The sequence below is a fragment of the Callorhinus ursinus genome, unplaced genomic scaffold (genome assembly GCF_003265705.2).
Source record: "Callorhinus ursinus isolate GAN/ISIS: 27379988/994484 unplaced genomic scaffold, GSC_fseal_2.0 scaffold36, whole genome shotgun sequence".
NCBI classification, from domain to species: domain Eukaryota; kingdom Metazoa; phylum Chordata; class Mammalia; order Carnivora; family Otariidae; genus Callorhinus; species Callorhinus ursinus.
This window is the reverse complement of record NW_027397098.1, coordinates 11,294,582-11,311,187: the sequence shown is the minus strand read 5'-3', so window position 1 is coordinate 11,311,187 and position 16,606 is coordinate 11,294,582. Positions and strand designations below refer to the sequence as shown.

General features: G+C 54.6%; 1 long non-coding RNA gene across 1 annotated transcript; it reads left to right on the top strand.

Annotated features, from left to right (window-relative positions):
• The first annotated feature begins 2,619 nt into the window (after positions 1 to 2,619).
• Positions 2,620 to 9,136, top strand: LOC141370491 (uncharacterized). The gene is made up of 3 exons (XR_012374550.1): positions 2,620 to 2,701; positions 3,060 to 3,255; positions 8,674 to 9,136. It is a non-coding gene; the product is annotated as an uncharacterized lncRNA (long non-coding RNA).
• Positions 9,137 to 16,606: the final 7,470 nt, after the last annotated feature.

Genomic DNA, 16,606 nt, shown 5'->3' with positions numbered 1-16,606 from the left:
AGGCTCAGACCCTTGTCTTCAAGGATGTCCATCCATGAGATGCCTCTGAGGAAAGCCTGGAAGGTGAGGTGTCAACTGAGGCCACAATCCGTGTGGAGTCCCAGCAACATTCTTCAGGCAGCTTGATGCCCCGAACTCGGGTGAACATACCACGTCAATTCCCAGAACAAGAATCAGCCACGCGTATCATCTGGCTTTAAAACAAGCCCACAGAGTTACGTAAGGCATAGGGAGCAAGGAAAATGGAAAGATAAAGCTCCTGCTCCCAAAAGCAACAATTGTGCCAATGAGCGAGAGCGGATCTTGTCGGGGACACCCGAGAAAGATCCTCTTGCTTTTTGCCACCCCCTTCTGTGCCCACAGTGTCGCCAAGGTAAGTGCTGAGGACTCCAGGATGCCTCCAGAAATACCTCACCGACTCACGTTAAAATCTTCATTCGGCTGCTCCTCTCACTTCTGCCACGGTTTCTCAAGGCATCTTAAGGCAAGACTCCCCCCGAGGCGTAGACTGGGGAGCTACTCCCAAGCCAGTGGGCTCCCTGAAGGCGGAGGCATCTGCGTCAGGTGAGCATCCATCCTGCTGTGAGGGGAAGGCCGGGAACAGCGACGTGGAGAGATACCCCAGGCTGCTTTTACTTCTGTCTTTAGGTCCCCAAAGAGTCAGGAGCGCCCAATATTCGAGCGATGAAGTCCTTAAAGCGTTCCATGTGTCCGTGTACACGGTGTATTTGTAACAGCAAGCCCAGGAATGGCGATCAGGAGGCAATAGGCCCAGGTTCAAATTCTAAATCCATCACTTCCTAGTGCTTAATTCTGGGGGTAAATCCTGCCCTCCTTTATTACCTCAAAGGAGGGAAGCCGACGACCTCGAGGGTACCTCCTGGGTTGCCAGGGTCTGATTCAATTCTTCCTGGGTTATCCTGCTTCGGCTTTCAGTCACCCGCGGCAACGGTGTCCTCTGGTGTCCACGAGCCAGGCCCCACGGGGCCCCGAGCCCCAGGCTCAGCCAGGTCCCACCAGGGGTCTAACTGCTCTGAGTCTTGAGGTCCACCAAACCCAGTGCCTCCCAGGGGCCACTGTGTGACCCCCCAGGGCAGTGGCTGTGAGGGTGTGCAGGAGCCCCTTAAAGCAGCCCCCAGCGGGCCACACAGAACACGGCATCCCTCAGAGCCCAGGCACCTCTCCCTCACTACGCGGATTAATGTGTTTTCCAGCAGAGGAAATGGTGTGCATCTGGACATGGAGTAAAGCAACATGCTGCTTGTGGTTTCCTGCCTACAGGAAGCAAAGAATGGAGAGGTCACATGTCAGCACGAACCGGCTGGGCAGGGGCCTTTCCGGACTTTCTGCCAGAAAAGAAACAGAAAGCCCTGATGCCCGGTTCTGAGGAAATCATGTTATCAGTTTGGTCCCCGAGGTGAGGGCTGATAATGAGAAGCCTCTCCCTCCTGGCTTCCTGCGGACTCATCTCTGCTTCTTGCCAGGGGAAACCGAGGCACGCAGGAGGTTTTCACCGACTCTGAGGTCACATTGAACCAGGTCTCAAGTGTTCAGCAAAAGACTAATTTTAAACTGCCATAGTGCCAAGAAAGAGGGCGAGGTGCATGCAGGGTGGGGGTACATGATTCCAACCCTGCAGGGCGGGCATCCCCAGGCAGGCTGCCCCAGGACAGGTGTGCACAAAAGGCCCCACATCCCGGATGCCTCTCCTTTTTCTCCCATAGACCTGATGTGCCCTCGGGAACCTCGCCTGTACTCACGCCAAACTCCAAGAGGACATCCTTCCAGAACCACCATCCTCCCTTTTCCAAAAAGTAATTGATTCTTTCAGAGAAGGCCCCCTGCCTGCTATTTCTCAAATGCCACTCCTCTGGCTAGAACCAGCGCTGTCGTGCCCAGAAGCCCAGCATCTGGGGGCCAGGCAGGAGGGGAGGCTTTAGCATCCCCACACTCACACAATAATCCCCATCAACTGCCCTCATGCAAGCCACCCCTCGACCTTGTTCATCTTTGTTTTCTCAATCTTACGCCATCGCAGACACGGGACCATCTGCCCACGTCTGCCATTTGCATAGGACTGACACAGCGCCAAGCTCCGAGTGATCTCTCGCATCACAGATGGCTCAGGGATGGGCGCAAAAACTCAAGCCGTGTGTTCAGAGTGGAACACGGGGCTTTGTCCCCCCTTAGGGAGAAGAGGCCCCCTCTCCCCCCTCTGAGAGGTGAACAAGGAAGCACCTGCCACCACCATGGGGGAAGCCAGCCTGAGGACAAACTGCCCTTGGAAGAGACGGGGCTCAGAGAATAACAGATAAATCTACTTGCCAACCCGACAAGACTGAGCACTTGCAGAGAGAAGCTCACTCCATGCCTGGGGGCTTCTGTTGTGTGGCCAACAAGTGCCCCGGACCACTTGGATGTGCATTTTCTGGTATTGACTCCTGACGCACTCTGCTAAAACCGTCTTTAGAAACCTTTCCTATTCGTAGGCACCTGTTATCACGAAGAAGCAAACCTACTGTGCTTGCTACAGGAGTAGGCTCCCAGACGAGCCCTCATCCCTCCCTTCCCGCCAGACTGCCACCCCGAGTCCCGCTTTCCAGATAGCCTGGAGCTTCCCAGAGTCCCATGCAACACCCCGGCTGGTCCCACACCCGGAGACTGTAGATTCCTGAGCGGAAGGGACAGCGTGATGAATGAGGTATTCTGGGGGGACGGCCTGGCAGAGCCGCAGAGCAGCAGCAGCTGGCAGGGATGGGGCCAGAGGAAGAGGGGGGGAAGGGGGAGGGTGAGAGACACCCCCAAGGAGGAGTGGCCTGAAGAAGTCAGAGGGGCCGGGGGGCCAGCAGTGCCTCCGAGCCTCAAAGCGCATGGTGACACCTTTCACAAAGGGCAAAATGGGGGGGGGGTTGGGTGCACACCGGGAAGATGGGTTTAGGGATTTGGTTAAATGAACCCCCGATGCCCGCGAGGGTGGAACCAGGAAGGGTCTCGCTCGGTCTTAGACCATTTACAGTTTGGTCTAATTTGTTTTAGTTGAGCGTTGTTTGGTTTGGCAGGGCAGTGTGGGAGCTCCAGCGGTTACGCGGGAGATTTATGGGACAGAGAGCGTGAGAAATCACTCTTCTGCTGACAGAAGCGAAGATGGAGATGGGGAAGTAGCTCCTTATATTTCACCACTAAAACCCCGAGGGGTCTCAGGGGCAACTAGCATCCATGCTGACATACCGGCCATGCGGCTCGGCTCCTTAAAAGGTAAGCTCAGCTAGAAGGTCCTCCTTTCTAGGAGCTCTTCTAGAAGACGGGAAGCACACGAGCCCCCTCCCCAGCAATGAGACAGACTTTACTGTAAAGTAGCTGCCGTGTTTTGAGTAACTAGAGGCAAAAACGTGTCCCGTCAGAATAACCCCATCTGACCACAGGGGAAGCTGAGGCCCAGAAGGATCAGTGCAGATCTCCTGTCCCTGCATGAAGTCTGGGGTCCCGCCATGGCCGGCATCATCACTCTGGAAAGGGCCTGAATTGGACAGTAAATGATTCGGCCCACTACCTCCCAGGTTGCCGAGTCTGGACACACCGAGGACCTAGAATCCCCAAGTCCTTCTCTTACTGGAGCATGAGAGCCCAGAGGGGAGATTGGGGTCCAGTGGAAAACTACCGTGAGTCTTCAAGCCCAGGGTCTTCCACCTCAGGGGCTGGCTGCAGGGCTGAGGAAGGGGCCCCCTCGCTCCTGGGGGTCGATCCTCACTTCTCCCTTCCCTTCTGTGATGGGTGAGTGACCCCGGCCCTGCCTTGCAATGCCTTGCCCACTCGCCGCCCCCCCCAAGCAACTTCTGAGCTCACTGCCGAGCGGCTGGTCAGCAGGGCACCGTCAGGACAGTGTGCGCAGACGCAGATGGGGCATGCTGCTCGCCTCCCCGCCCTCAACACACAGTTCACACACTTACCAAGCACTTGCAAACACAAGTTCAACAGTCACGGCCATCAAAAGTCTCTCGGGATCCTCAGAGTTGGGGGGCCGTGGGCAGTCCTGGCCGGTGCCTGGCACGTGGTCAGCAACTGTCAGGCAAGGGCCAGGCCTCGGGCGGCCGCTCAGAAATACACAGCTGGGGAGGAAGGCAAGAGAGTGCTAGAAGGTTCTCACGGGGTTGATATTTCGCAGGGTTGCGGTCACCAGACTGGGACACTGAGTCGCGTCTAGGTCTCGTTTTTCTTCCGGGCAGCTGCTGAACTTGGTGATTTACCTGTGGACAGGTCAGAGAAGGGACCATAGCTAGGCTGGCATGTCTAAACAGGACAAAACCAAGGCCCAGGAGAAGAAACCCAGTCCAAACTTTCCTGTGCCCGGATCTTCTCCTCTGCTGTCCCAGGAGGCAGCGGGGCCTGGCCGTAATCTGCCCCTCTGGTGACTGTGTGGATGACAGTGAGTCTCGGGCCCATGGCACTCACCATGCTGGACAGCCTCATGACAGCAGGATGCAGCCCCGCTTTGCACGGAGAGCCTGCATTCTTGTCTCCTCATCTCTCCACACAGACCCCCGTGCCCGTGGCCCCGGCCAGTGCAGAACCAGGGGTCTAGCAGCAAAGGGGAGATCAATGATCTGAACGAGGACTCCAGGTTCACACTGAAATGCTTACATGCTATCAGAAATGAGCATAAAAGAGCAAGTGTGCTCGAGCCTCGAGTCAGGCTGTGTTCAGTCTCCACGGCAGGCCCCGAATGGAAATGTTTGCGGACTTGGCGCGCTCTTCATGGGTGCTCACCCGTGCGGGAGCCCCCCAGGGGGCCAGAGTCTTCATCCCGGTCCCTTCGGCACTGCAAAGAGAAGAAGCATCGCAGCAAACCTCGCCACCTGTCTGGTCCCCCAGACACCCCCAGCTCTGCTGGACCAGGGAGCTCCAGGGGCCGTGGACGGGCCTGGCATGGGGTATCCGCTCTCTTGCTGGTGGACCCGGTCTGTGCGTGGGTATATGCACGGTGTGTGTATCTCTGCGTACGTGTCCGATACCATTTCCTGGGAAGGCGACAGCTGTAGCATGAGGAATGAATGACTCACCGCCACCCCCCAGGAGCCCTCGAGAGCGCACAGGCCTGGCGGGAGCAGTCCAGGGCCTGGGTCCCAAGAGTGAACGAGGATCCTGTGTGAAGCTCACAACGGGCTGGCACCCCCACCACTGCCCTCAGCCATCTCTCTGACCCTTGGCCACTGAGAAGAGAAAGCTACTGCCTCTCTGGGCAATCCCCTCTTTAGCATCTTAAGTAAATATCTAGGAAAGACCGCAGAAAGTGATTCAGTAAGATCGCCAGGTAGCATGAGAAGTCTGAGAGCAAAATGGGCTTCCCCATCTTCATCCTTCTCGCCCCAGGCCTCTGGAGGGGAACTTCTCTGTCCCTCCCCATCACTCACTCAACGTATCTGGAAACTTCTCTGTGCGACATTGTGTGCCAAGCCCCGAGGATACAAAGATGGCTAAGGCAGCATCCCTGCCCCAAGGGGACAAACTGAGGCCAGCCAGGAGTAAGAACTGTGTCCTGTGCATCGGGTGTCAGGCAAGGGGGAAAAGGAAAGCCGAATCCTTGACCCCTTCTTGCGAGTGAACAGTTCCAAGAGGAAAGTCTTCTGTGCTTTGGGTCTTACCCGGAAACCTGAAGGCCATGCTGGGTATGAGGCATCCCCAAACAGCTGTGCTGCCTTAAAATTAGGTTTGTGGCTCCTATTCCTGACCTCACACCACTGGTCACCCAGAAGCGACTCTCGGAAGCATAGAACCCGAAGCCTCAGATGGCCTCTGTGTGGTTGGTGCTCCCAAAGATGGTGACGCTGAACCAGGTTTAGCCCGGAAAGATCTGCCGCCTTCCCATGGAAACATAGAAGGAATGACGGGACACCTGGACAAGTGTCTGAACACAGGCTAACTTAGTCCTGGCATTTTTGTCTGGTCCTTATTAAAGTCCACAAGCCAAACCAGGCCATGGGAGGACATTTTTAATCGGGAAGCAGAGAGAAGGCCTGCATTCACAATCCCCTTGAATCTGGTGGCTTCTCCGTTCATCAAGACAGAATTTCCCTAAGCAGGCAAGCTCTGGGCAGTTGGGTTTTTGTTTGCTTGTGTGTTTTGTTTTGTTGAATGGGAGGGGGGAGTGGGGGCAACTTGGAAGCGACAGAGGGTGACCGTTGACCTTTTACCCAGTTAAGGTCCTAAGGGCCCAAAGCCCAAGCATGTGAACAGGCGATTAAGGGGCCTGGTAAGCCAAGCTTGGGAACACGCTTCTTCAGGACTGGGCCGCACCTGAGACTCGGCCTGATACCTGCAGCTCTCTACGCCACCTCTGTCACCTCTCTGCAGGCAGAAGGAGACAAGAGGCACGTTGCCAAGGACAGGTTGAAAGCACCAGTCCAGGAGAATAAGACCATGGGTTTTCCCCACCCTTAGAACTCCAGGTGAGCTCAGGCTCTGGGAGGCTTTGTAGCTAGAGGTGATGGACACGCAGCTCCAACCAATCGGAGAGCTTGGTGGCATCCCCAGGGATGCTGGGGAAGGACGCAGGTACGGTCTGTGCCGGGGCTCACAAGCCCAGAGAGCCGGAGTGCGGCTGGGGAGACAAATGGAAATCTCTCCTGGTCTTTAGGAAGCCTTGTTTATCATGTGCCAATTCACCAACCTTCAGAGCTGCTACTTGTGGTTATGGGGAAGGGGGGGTCTTATGAGGGCCATTTAGCTAAAGCTGTGGGATCACTTTGTGGAATAATTCTCAGGAAATCGACGTCTGCCAGGAACTAGGAATCTGGGTGTGGCCGGTTCTGCACACTACCCTTGGCAGTCATGGACTAGTCCTGAAGTCCACCATGCCCGACCCACCCTAAACTCAGTATTTTGGTCAGATTTGTTTTGCACTATCTCATCACGGACCCTGTGGTTTTCAAATGCCTCCTCCCTGCTGCGTTCCACGGGGTTCCTCCATCCCCAGGAGGGTCTGCTGCCCAGAGCCAAAATAAACCCCGGGAGTTGGAAAAGAGGGCTGAGAGCTGCGGGTCTTTCTCTCTGTAGTGTGTACCCACCTGTGTTTTAGCTGCATGCCCTGGCCAGCTACCAAGAAGGCTCCTTGAGTTTCTATAGGTCAGCAGCCAGGGGAACGAGATGCTGCCGCACTGGAAAAGACCCCTTTCCCCCAACTGTCCCAAATGTGGGTATCCCTGCCCTACCGCTCGCTGCCTGCCAGGTGATGTGGAGAACAAAGACAAAAGAAAAAAAAAATTAAATTTCCTGACAACCTACAGCCCACTGACAGGTCCTTGGGACAGGAAGAGTGCCCTTCCCCAGGAACTCAGGGGCTGCCTCGATGTTAGCAAAAGGCAATCTTAGCTTAACATTACCCTGACCTCCAGGATCCTGTGAGTCTTCCTTAACGTGTAAAAATTCCTTTGGAAACTTCCTTTATCTCTAAACCCCAAGATATACGTTGGCAATCATCCTCCGAGCATGTGACCCGCCGATATCCATCTGAAAGCTCTCATGACTAAGGTTTTACTAGACAGTAGTAAACGACCTTTTCCTAACAACTATAGCCCCTAGCTAGCCCCTCAAGGTCCTGGAAACCTTGCTTCCAAATTCCTTAGAGGCTTACGCTCTCCACAACCCCCTCCCAACTTGAAAGTATATAATGGGCCACTCCTCATGACCCCACTTGCTCTTTCTGCCCACGTGCTTTAATACAACCACCTTTTTGCCCCGAAGGTATCTCAAGAGTTCTCTCTTGACCGTTCGCTCCCAACCGCCAACATTTTCCTATATCGCCTGGCACTGTGCTAAGGGCTGTGAACGGGGTGTGCTTCCAAGCTCCCCGCCCCTGAGCCACAGTTGTTACGGAGATAGAGCGAGAAGGTGTACAGAGATCACTTACACAGAGCTGGTGCAGAGCTGGGCCCCACAGATGGCCCCACCAAGCCCTGCTGGAGCGCCCACGGCCACCAAACATCTCTTCTCCTGAACACACTCTGTGACACTCCTTTAGCACGCACCACGAGCGCGGGTCTGCTGCCCTTGCCCAGAAGGCCTGGCTCTGGCTCACCTGGGTATCCTCCAGCACCTAGCACTCCAGCAAAGTGTTCACGGCAGAGGCGAGGCCCCGAAACATTGATTTTGTGCATCGACTCACCTGGACTAAGGGACACCCAGGGAGCTGGGGAAAAGGTTATTTTTTGGTGTGTCTGGGAGGGCGGTTCCATAAGAGAGGAGCGTTTGAATGGGTCCTCTCAGTATAGAAGAAGCCCTCCCCGATGTGGGGGTGGGGGGCCTCATCCAATCCGGGGGCCCGAATACAACGGAAGGCGGAAGCAGGGAGAATGTGCTCTCTAGGCTGAGACACCCACCTTGTCCTGCCCTCAGACGTTGGTTCTCCTAGTTCTCTGGCCTTCGGGGTTGAACTGGAGCTATACCTAACTGGCTCCCCTGGGCCTCTGGCTTGAGGACGGCGGATGATGGGATTTCTCAGCTTCCATAATGGCAAGAGCCAATCCCTCATAATCTTCCCATATATCTATGTATGTCCCATTGGTTCTGATATGCTGGGTCCTGTTCTCTTCTCCAGATGGTCAACCCCCTTGGCACAGAATGAGACAATTCTCTTCTTTAAATAACTGTGCTTTTTTTTCCCATTCTTTGACCTGAGAGATTTCCAGTGTTTTTAAAGACTCGTGAAGCTTGAGGAGACTTCTGCTGTATCCACGGTCAGGAGAACGTTGTGGTCCCCCCGCTGTTGGCGAGCAAACATCGGATCCAGGCCTCTTTAGGGAAGTGGGTGGTTTGAGTTTTCTTTGGACTTGGGAGCTGGGCAGAGACCCCCAGGTACCCCCGGCGGCTGTGGGGGGAGGGGGCAATGAGATCATGTCTGCAGAGGCCCGCAGCCCCTTGGAAGGAGATCCCTCTGTAATTTCTTGGAAAAGGCTTCTCCTTACAGCCATGTCTGCTCACACCCTCTCAGTTTTCCTTGTCTGGCTGCCACCACGAATAGCAGCCTGCGTGCTCCTGCCAAGTTTCCATTCGCTTGCCCTCTGCTCTTCTCATGCTTGGGTTTCTCCCCTCGGGACCAGGTGTGTATCTGAACACATGAGCCCGGGGTTAAAATTGTGTGGTCTCCCCCGGTGACTTAATCCTTCAGATAACTCTAATAAAGGCTGTCTGGGGATTTGGGGGACATGTTTCATTTTGTTATTTCATTTTTATGCATTCCCCCCCCATCTGGATATAGGATCCCGGGGAGGCAGGCAGAAGGTAGGTTTTCTCGGTGGGAGATGCCTGCCCGTTGGGAGCCCAGCCATTTGGTATTTGGGGACCCTTGGTCAGCCCCCTATGCGCTCCTTCTCAGTGCACTGGTGTGGACACAGGGAGGGAGGCCGTCTGGCTCCCTGAACAGCTCCACCCAGGACACCATGCTACTGGGTTCCAGTCTGGCTTCTCGTGTCGATTTTCTTGGAGATTGATGGAAAATCCCTTTGTGTCTTTACTTTGGATCCTCTCACCTGCAAGATAGTTGTTGCTGTGAGCTTTCCACAATTTCCCATGTGAACGTGGAGATGCTCAGGCGGAAGTCACCGCCCGAGGGAGTGTGAGCTCTCAAGTTGGTGGAGGGGTAGGCGCAGCTGTAAAAGAGCTGGGCTGGCTGGGGAGGCAGCCCGGGAAGACTCCCAGTGCTCGCTTTGCCAGGCAGGATGGCAACAGGTGGCCGGGAAAGGGCAGGCTGGACAGGTAAATCGGGGTAGGTGGCAGGACCTTGAATACCATGCTAAGGAGACTGGGTTCTGCTCTGAGGACCAAAGATTCTGATTCTTAGCAGGGCATCAAGGGATCCTGGCAGGACTAGAGGCAGAAGATTCAGCCAACTCATGGCGGACAAAGTGACCTTCAGATATAAGTCATAAGAAGAAGACCCGGTGGAAACCCAATAACTCTGAGACCTTAAAGCAAGAAGGAGCCTTGTGAGAGTGCCTTGCTTCAGAGCGAGATCCTTGCCCCAGCGCGGGGCAGTCCCACGAAGTCCTTCAGCAACTGATCCAGCACCGTGACCCCAGCTCATCACCCGAAGGTGGGAGGAGGAGGCCGGGGCAGGACTCAGCATCTGCTTTGAAGGTGAAGCCAAGGTGTTCTAAAAGCAGGGGGACTCAGAGGCTTTTCCGCACTGGGAGGTGGAACAGGGCAATGGTTACAGCGTGGGTTCTCAGGCTGTACACCTGCGATACAATGTTATAGGTCAAGTATATCTCTGTAAGGCTGGGGGGCGATGGAAAGTGTGAGTTCTGCAGTCCAACGTCCAAGTTGGACTAGCAAATGTGCCTCTAGTAGATGTGTGACTTTGTGCACATTCCTTAATTTCTCTGGGCCTCTGTTCCCTCATTAGCAAACTAGGGAATCATAGTAACATCTACCGCATAAAGATAGTCTGACGATTTCATGACGTAGTACACCCCTTGAACCATACCTTGTATAAGACTACAATAAAATGAAAATTGAATAATTTTGAGAATTTTGGAGAAAAGAGCGACAATTACCCCCATGTTCCTGATGAGGACAGGAACCTCGGGAGGTTCATGTGCAGTCGCAGGACTGTCCAATGCTCCATTAAGAGGCTGGCCCCCCTTCTCATCTTAGAGGCAGAGAGGAGGGAGGTGCTGGCCTGAGCCTTACAGAGTGTCTAGTGTTCAAAGTGGAGCGGGGGGGACAAAAATTATGGAAGGCCCTGTCCTGGAGGTTGAGTTCCTGGAGGAATCAGGTGGGCAGAGTTAGAGGGTTCAGGGCTGGCTCCATCAAACCACGCACAGCTGCTCTTCTCCCCAGGTTGGGGGAGGCATTCGCCATTTCCTCTTGGGAGCAAGGCCACCTGACGCCCGACGCTGGCCACAGCTGATGATGACCTGGCTGGCTAAGGGTCTTGCAACCCCAAGGAGGTGGAGCTCAAAGCTGCGGCCAGAGCGTGAGCGTAGAGCCCTGCTTTCCAGCCCCTCGTCTGCACCTGCCGATCTCGGAGAGAGCCTGGAGCAGAGTAGGTGCTCATGAAACGCCCTAATACTGGATGCGTGAATGGGTGAGTGAGCGCCACACTTCTGTGGCAAAGGTCCTGCCGGGGCAGCTACGCCCCCCTACCCCCTCCACTCCCGGTCTGCTGGAGGAAGGGGCCTGCGGCGTCGGGGTCCCACCGCTCAGGTCTCTGAAGGCGGCGCCGCGGCAGCCTGGCTGCCCCGCATCCCGGGGACCGGGCGGGCTCCGGGTGCGCGCGGGCCAGGGCCGCCCTGTCTCCTGGAAAGGTGGGAGACAGAAGGGGCTCTCCGTTTCCGAGGGAGGCCGAGGGGCTGGGGCCGGGCCGGGGCGCCGCAGCTCCCGCTCCCGGGAGGCAGCCCGGCCGACCCCCGGCTCCGCCCCGCGGGGACCGTCCCTCCCGTGGCGCGCTGGCCTCGCGGACCCCCTCTCCCGGGCGGGGCCCCAGCGCGCACTGAGCGGCTGCAGGGGCTGCGCGAGTGAACCCTGTTCTGGGCTTTGAGGCCGAGGTACATTTTTTACCTTTCCCCCTTTGTTTCGTGATGTTGTTAGGGCTGGTTTGGAACCCGGCGTCCAGGTAGCAGGGGCGCCCGCAGGGGCGGGGGGCGGCGGGCTGGAGGGGCGCGGTGTGGGCTCCGCGAGGTGGGTCAGGCGAGTGGGACGCAGCCGGGAAGATGCGCGGAGCCCACACCGCGAGTACTTGGCACTTGGCGTCTGTGTTGTGGAGCTTCCCCCGGTGCCTGGGGTAGTTGAGGGGCTGGGCGCAGGCCTCCCGATCCGATGGGGTTGGAGGGGGCCAGGGATAGGCGCCCCCGCCAGCAGACAGGCCCGGAGTGCAGACCCCAGACTAAACAGGAGACGGCGGGAAAGGCTGGCTCCGAAAAAGGCTATTTTTACATCCTCCTTGCCAGGATTCCAAGGCCCTGAGATACGGTTTAAAACAAAAAAGAAACAGAAAAGAAAGGGTAGAGGAAAAATGGCACCCACTAATGAAAATTGTTCTTTCAACATTTCTGTGGCATGATTCCACCTGGCCGGCTGGTGAAGAGAGTGGCGATTTCTGGGCCCACCCCAGCCCTATGAAGTCAACCTCAGCAACAGGGCCTGGGCCTCCGTATCCGTAATCGACACGCCCCCCGGGCCCAGCCGACTCCGGCACCTTGGCAGATGGGCGCACTGGAGATCTGGGGACACAGAGATGTTTGAATACAGGAGAATCCCCCCCGCGCTGCACAGGCGCTTCAATTAAAAAGGAACAATCAGCGTTACTCATTGGCACGGGCTCTGAGCAGAGCTAGAGAGAGAGCTCCTGCTAGAAGATGTGTTTGTTGTGGGACGGGACCCTGGAATTTGTAACTCGGACACAGCTCTCCTCCCATTTTCTGTACTCCCAAGCCTCGGCAGCAGAAAGGTGGAAGGTTCTAGTTCCCAGGTGCGGATGGCCTGCGTCCAGCCAGCCCTGTTTCTCGGAGAGGGCCCCACCAGCCCTGTCTCGGCCACCCTCTGGGAGGAAGGTGGGAGAAGGCCAAGGTCGTGTGGGTCAGAAGGTACCCCACTGAAAGGCCGCTCTCTTCCAGAGAAGGCAAGTGAGGACGACAGAGGGACAGTGACTTGCCTATGGTCGCCCTTCCACGACAACGGCCAAGTAGCAACAGGACACCCGCTCAATGGCCCTCCGTGATGTGTAAAGCAGACGTTCCTGCCCTGCTGTATTTCCCGCAGAATTACAATTTGAGAGCAGAAGTGGCCTTAGAGATTGCTAAAGGCCACCCTGAGGGTTTCAGGGAAGGAGCCCAGGCCCAGGGAGGTGACAGCCCTTCCCCAGGGCCAAACGGTGACAAGGGAAGGTGACAGTCTAGCTCCACCTCCCTATCAGTGTTTTCCTGAAACTGAGTCACCTGTAGTGTCTCCAGAGTCCTGGAGGTTACCGGGGGTGGCAGGGAGAGGGCCCTGCTCTGGCCCAGGCCTCAGGCAGCTGGGCAACCCCCCACCGGGCCCCTGGGGCCAGACTGACCTCCGGAGACAGAGATTCCCCAGGGCAGAACCAGGCCTGGGCAATGGGGGCAACAGGCTGGCTCACTGGTGCCCCCGTGTGGCCAAACACTTAGACGCCGGGCTGGGGACGAACACTGCAGGTACTCTTTGCCCCCTAACCATCCTGCACGTTTCACCCCTGTGGGGCATTGGCCAGTGAAGCTAAGAAAGTCTTATATGAGAATGAGACTCAGGCTATAAACGTGTGCCCTACCAGTGGCTGACAAGTATTTTGGGGAGAACCCTTGGTTCATTTATGAAAGCTGAGGACTTGTGGAGGAACCCCAAGCTTACGGGAGCATATTGGTGACATTAAAAAGCTCACCTCCAGAGCTTCCCCTTTAGTTCTGTCCTGAGCAGTTATCGAACCCCAGAACAGCCACCTCCCCCAGAGCAGCCCCGTAGCCACCCATCCCAGTGACTAAATTCCTGCTCATTATCAAGGGTGAAGACACTCAGGGACACCTTGTCTCTGGGCACAGTGGGGACAGTGCCTCAGGCCCACAGTAGTTTTAACTTTAAGCTCTTTTAAAATGAGAAGGAAATATGAATATATAATAATGAATACAGCCTGGATTAAATTCACCTTTGTTCCAACACAGTGGTTTAAATTTTTATTAATGGAGGAGACCATGAGAACAAAAGTATATAGGACTCACAACAGTCATAATGTGGACCTGAAGACCTCAATGCCTCCAGAAAGCTCTTAGTAAAGTAGAACTCTATTTCCAGAAATGAGGAACATGATTAGCTCGTTCTTGTCTGTTGGCAAGAAGTTGACCAGTTCATTTTTCTCTGAGATGGGGCAAACCACCGAGGGAGCATGGTCAGACCATGTGAGCAGGAAGGTGAAGTCCTGTGACGCAGAGATGAGGGGCAGGGAGATGTGGAGCCTAGAGAGAAGAAAACTCAGAGGGCAAAAGACATGAACAGACACTTCTCCAAAGAAGACATCCAGATGGCCAACAGATACGTGAAAAGATGCTCAACATCACTGAGCATCAGGGAAATGCAGATCAAAACCACAGTGAGATATCACCTCACACCTGCCCGAATGACTAGACTCAAAAACACAAGAAACAATGGTAAAATGTGTTGGTAATAATGTGGAGAAAAAGGAACCCTTGTATACTGTTGGTGGGAACGCAAACTGGTACAGCCACTGTGGGAGACAAAATTAATTCAAAAAATTAAGACTAGAATTACTGTATGATCCAGTAATTCCACTACTGGGTAGTTACCCAAAGAAAAGGAAAACACTAATTTGAAAAGATATATTCACCCCAGTTTATTGCAGCATTATTTACAATAGCCAAATTATGAAAGCAGCCCAAGTGTCCATTGATAGATGAATGGATAAAGAAGATGTCACACACACACACACACACACACACACACACACACACACTGGAATATTACTCAGCCGTAAAAAAGAATGAGACCTTTTCATTTGCAACGACATGGATGGATCTAGAGGGTATTATGATGAGAGAAGTAAACCAGTCAGAGAAAGACACATGCTGTATGGTTTTATTCATATGTGGAATTTAAGAAAGAAAACAAGGAAAAAAGACCAAAAAAAAATCAGACTCTTAACTCTAGAGAACACACTGATGGTCACCAGAGGGCAGGTGGGTGGAGGGAGGTGAAACAGGCCAAGGGCATTAAGAGCACACTTATCATGAAGAGCAGAGTAATGTACAGAATTGTTGACTCAACTTATTATACACCTGAAATTCATATAGCATGTTAACTATACTGGAATTTTAAGAATAATTAAAAAAAGAAATGGAAGCTTAATAATAATGTTAGTGACTGAATGCGTGTGTCCCCTCAGATTCCTATGTTGAAGCCCAACCCCCAGTGCCATAGTATTTGGAGGTGGGGCCTTTGAGAGGGGATTAGGGTTAAATCAGGTCATGGGGGGATTCGGTTCTTTATCAGATGAAGAAGAGAGCCCAGGGCTCACTCTCACCACCGTGCGAGGACTCAGTGAGAAGGCTCCCATCTGCGTGCCAGGAAGAGAGCTTTCACCAGGAATCAGATCTGCTGGCACTTTGATCTCAGACATCCGTCCAGCCCCCAGAACTGTGAGGAATAACTGTTGTTGAAACCATCCAGCCTGTGGTATTCTGTGATGGCAGCCCAAGCTGGTGAAGACAAATTACCACCATTGTTATTATTTGCAGGGCTGCCAAGTGGCAGAAAAGGTAGACTTGTTTTCTTTAGTTCCAAGGATAGAGCAAAGGCTGATGGTTCACTTCACCGGCGCCAGGACACACACGCTCCTGAACAACGCCGTTCTTCCTGAGCCTCGCTCAGCGCACACACGTGAGCTGGTTCTCTGAGCCGGGCCGGGTGCTGGCACCAGGATCACGGGTGATGAGGAACAGCACCCAGTCACCATCCTCAAGGCACCTGCGGTTTGGGGAAACCATGCAAGCTCATCAATGAATTGCTAGAATGCTGTATAATCAGACTGTCACCGAGGTTAAGGTGCTTCGAGAAGAGTTATAAGCAACACATGTGGAAGCCCAGAAAGGGAGAGAATTTATGGAGATGCTGAAAGGGTCCTCAATGAACTGAAACCCTGAAAGACGAAAAGGATTTTATTTTTTAATTTTTTATTTTTTTATTATGTTCAGTTAGCCCCTGTACCCTACATAATTAGTCTTTGATGTAGTGTTCAGTGATTCATCAGTTAAGCACCCGACTGTAGAGCCTTCTCTACAGCCGGAGATGGGTTTTCCCCGGGGCGGGGGAGCGCCTCCTGGCGTCCGAAGCCAGCAGTACGCCTCCCGGTGTTAACGCGGGTGTCTGCGGGGAGGGGGTGCCAGTGACAGCGGCAGGTACAGATGCCAGTCCCAGAGCCCCAGATATCCAGCACCCATCTGCTCCTTCCAGAAATGCCAGTTGTAGGGGCTCTGTCTTCGTCCGCTCGGGCTGTTGGAGCAGAAGACCACAGACGGGGGCTTACACCCCAGGCCTACTCGTTTCACCACCTAGTTCTGGAGGCTGGAAGTCCAAGAGAGCTGGTTCCAGGTGAGGGCTCTGTTTCTGGTGGGCAGACGCTGCGTCCTCCGCACCTGCCGAGCAGAGAGCTCCCGTGGCCCTCCCTCTTCGGTATAAGGACCGCAGGTCTCTCGGTCAGGGCGCCACCCTTTATGGGCTCATTCAGCCCTCACCACCCCCGGACCAATACAGCCACATGGGAGATGGGGCTCCCTCCGATGCCGCTGGGGGGACGCAATTCCGCGTGTGCGCGTCAGGCCCAGCAATGCTGCCAGGGAACATGGGAGGCGGGGGAGGGAACGCCGGAGAGGAAAGAGTCAGAAGGGAAGGGGCCAAGATGGGTGTCAGGGAGAGTCCCTGAACATTTGCAAGAACCATGCAGAGCCCCGTCCGGGCCGCTCCTAAATCGAGGGGACAGGCTCAGAGGGACCAGGACAGTCTCCTCCTCTTTTATACCAGCTCTCCTGGGTTCTAATGCTAATGTCTCACCCCGTCCTTGTCACCAAAAAAAAAAAAAAAAAAAAAAAAA